Raw genomic sequence first — 3,071 nt, 5'->3', positions numbered from 1 at the left:
AACCGCAATAAGAAGTCCAAACATTGACTTTGTGACAGATTTTTTGGGTTTTGGTTTCTCTCGCATTTTCTTACTTGACAAGTACAGACTTCCGTTTGTTGAAAGGAAAATCTCGTATTGTTGTGTATCTTATGCTTTTGTTGTGACGTATAGATCCTCGAGGCGAATAATCCACAATGCTCATAAGGATATTAGCGATATTGCACAAAATGGACAAGTGAATTATTTTTTCAAAACATGATACGAATCAATTTCCTTTACATTGTGAAAAATGTCTTGCAGTTACATTGGAGATCCTGCCATAATTGGTAATGATGATTGTGGTGCTTAGTGATAAAAAGAAAAAAAAGGGGCAGATATTTACCATCTTATACTAATAATCAAATTTGGTTATGCCAGCTGGCTGTTCGGGTCAATGTGATTCGAAACACAAATTTCAATCATCATAATCATCATTTCATTATATTGAATAACTGAGATTAAGTAGGTTCTATGGAAATGATATGAAAATTAATAAAAAAAACTGAAATTAGAGTTTTTAAAATCGGTTCATTTTTTAAAAAACGTACACACACATATAGAATCTCAGTGAAACTTCATGTTTCTTTGAAGAGTTCCAAATTTTAAAGGGTGATACGGTCAAAATAAGGACAATATCAATTTGACGTATTTCTTTAAATTTTGCATTCAAAAAATCTGAACACCCCTCAGGTGTGTGTGTGTAGAATGTTGCTCCTATTTTGATTTTGGAATTCACTCTTCAGTTGTCAAAATGCCGTCCAAGGAAGAAGAGCAGCGTATCAAAATTTTGCTCGCGCATCGCGAAAATCCGAGCTACTCGTACGCAAAGCTGGCAAAAAAAGTTGCCAAATCAACCGTTACATATGTAATTAAAGTGTTTGGGGAACGTTTGTCGACAGCCAGGAAGTCTGGATCGGAGGGAAATCGAAAACCGGAAGCCGCTGAGACGACAAAGAGAGTTGCCGGTAGTTTTAAGCGAAACTCTAACCTCTCTCTCCGAGATACCGCAAATATGCTGGGTGTATCGTCTACAACCGTGCATCGAGCCAAAAAACGAGCCGGACTTTCGACTTACAAGAAGGTAGTTACTCCAAATCGCGATGATAAACAAAATACGACGGCCAAAGCGCGATCCCAGAGGCTGTACACGACGATGCTGACGAAGTTTGACTGCGTCGTAATGCACGACGAAACCTACGTCAAAGCCGACTACAAGCAGCTTCAGGGACAGGAGTTTTATACGGCAAAAGGAAGGGGAAAGGTAGCAGATATTTTCAAGCACATGAAACTGTCAAAGTTCGCGAAGAAATATCTGGTTTGGCAAGTGATCTGTACCTGTGGCTTGAAAAGCAGCATTTTCATAGCTTTCGGGACTGTCAACCAAGAAATTTACGTGAAAGAGTGTTTGAATAAACGTCTGCTGCCTTTCCTGAAGAAACACGGTTGTTCCGTACTATTTTGGCCGGATTTGGCATCTTGCCATTACGGTAAAAAGGCTATGGAGTGGTACGCCGCCAACAACGTGCAGGTGGTTCTCAAGGACAAGAACCCTCCCAACATGCCAGAGCTCCGCCCAATTGAGAAATACTGGGCTATTGTCAAGCGGAACCTAAAGAAGACCAAACAATCTGCTGAGGACGAGCAGCAGTTCAAGGCAAACTGGCTTTCTGTGGTGAAGAAGGTGGAAAAGGTGGCTGTACAAAATCTGATGGCAGGGGTTAAGCGTAAGGCCCGGTAATTCGGATTTGGAAAAGCGGTAGCCTAACTGAATATTTTTCCTGAATTTTATACTAATTAAACTTGAAAAAGAAATTTAATTTGATTTTTTAAATAAACGATTTCACCGATTTACACGCGTTTTCCCTTGACCAAATTTTGACCGTATCACCTTTTACTTAAGACTAAGCGTTCATATTTCAAGGATATAATGGCTAGCATTTAACTAATGATAACACCATCAACCCACAGAAAGAGTACTATGTTTGCCGTGACCAAGACTGTCACGTCACCTACGGACGCACCGCAGTCACGCATCGAACCCCCACATCATTCGCCGTCACTGACAGGCGAGAAACGTCAAGGTGGTAAAGTGCATGACCAGTAATAACAGAGTTTGGTGACTAGGCGTTTAATCATACAATTTAAACAACTAACACTGGATTACACTACACTCGTTTGCAAGGAACACTTCAAATCAATTTATAGCTTCGCGCAGGTAAACTTGATGTGTTAAAAGTGCAAGAATGAATTATGTTACTTAGGTCTATATCACAGGTATTGATTCGTGGCGTAAACCTAATTCGTCTGCTAAATTGAGCAGTTTCACAGTTAGTGCCTAATAATACTTGAAACAGGTAAATCCTAGATATAAACATAATTATTCATCGAGCATAACATTGTCCACATACATTCACCATATAGGTAACAGTAAGTGCTAGCAATACCGTACGGCACCCGAATTTCGGACTGAACACAAATAATTACTAAAAAGGCATTAAACGTAAGTTGAAATTTAAGATTATATTCAATGAAACACAATGCACACATATATTATAAGTAATCAAATCCCTAAATGCATGAATTGTCTTTACTACAGGGATAATTTAACGTTCTGTAATACACCGTTGAAATTACCGGAAGCTTCGTCGTTTTCTTTCTTGTTTCGGCAACAAATTAAATTATCCGTTTAATTCGAAATGTCGGTCAATAGTGTAGCGAGCGCTAATAATACTCAAGAGATGAGTGGAAGTGCTTCTCAAGGTGAGGGGAAAAATTGTGGAACGTGTGACCGTACTGATACGAGTCGGATGGTGCAATGTGACTCATGCGACACCTGGTTTCACTATGAATGCGTGAATGTGAACGACAACATAGAACATGAGGACTGGATTTGCAACAAATGTATTAGAAAACAGCTGGAGAAGGAAAGAATTACCTTGAAGAATGAAATTGAGCAGGCCAGGAAGCAGAAAGAGCAGTGGCAGTTACAACAACAGCAAGAGCAGCAACTGAAGCAGCAAGAACAGTTAGAGCAGCGTCAAAAACAACAA

The 3,071-nt window shown here is 39.6% G+C and overlaps 1 long non-coding RNA gene across 1 annotated transcript; it reads left to right on the top strand.

Moving 5' to 3' along the window:
• Positions 1–2,144: 2,144 nt before the first annotated feature.
• On the top strand, positions 2,145–2,682 carry LOC129743674 (uncharacterized). The gene is made up of 3 exons (XR_008736651.1): positions 2,145–2,236; positions 2,296–2,375; positions 2,443–2,682. It is a non-coding gene; the product is annotated as an uncharacterized LOC129743674 (long non-coding RNA).
• The last annotated feature ends 389 nt before the right edge of the window (positions 2,683–3,071 follow it).

This window comes from Uranotaenia lowii, chromosome 2 (assembly GCF_029784155.1).
Source record: "Uranotaenia lowii strain MFRU-FL chromosome 2, ASM2978415v1, whole genome shotgun sequence".
NCBI lineage: Eukaryota > Metazoa > Arthropoda > Insecta > Diptera > Culicidae > Uranotaenia > Uranotaenia lowii.
Note: the sequence above shows the minus strand (reverse complement) of the source record. Positions and strands in the feature narration are given on the sequence as shown.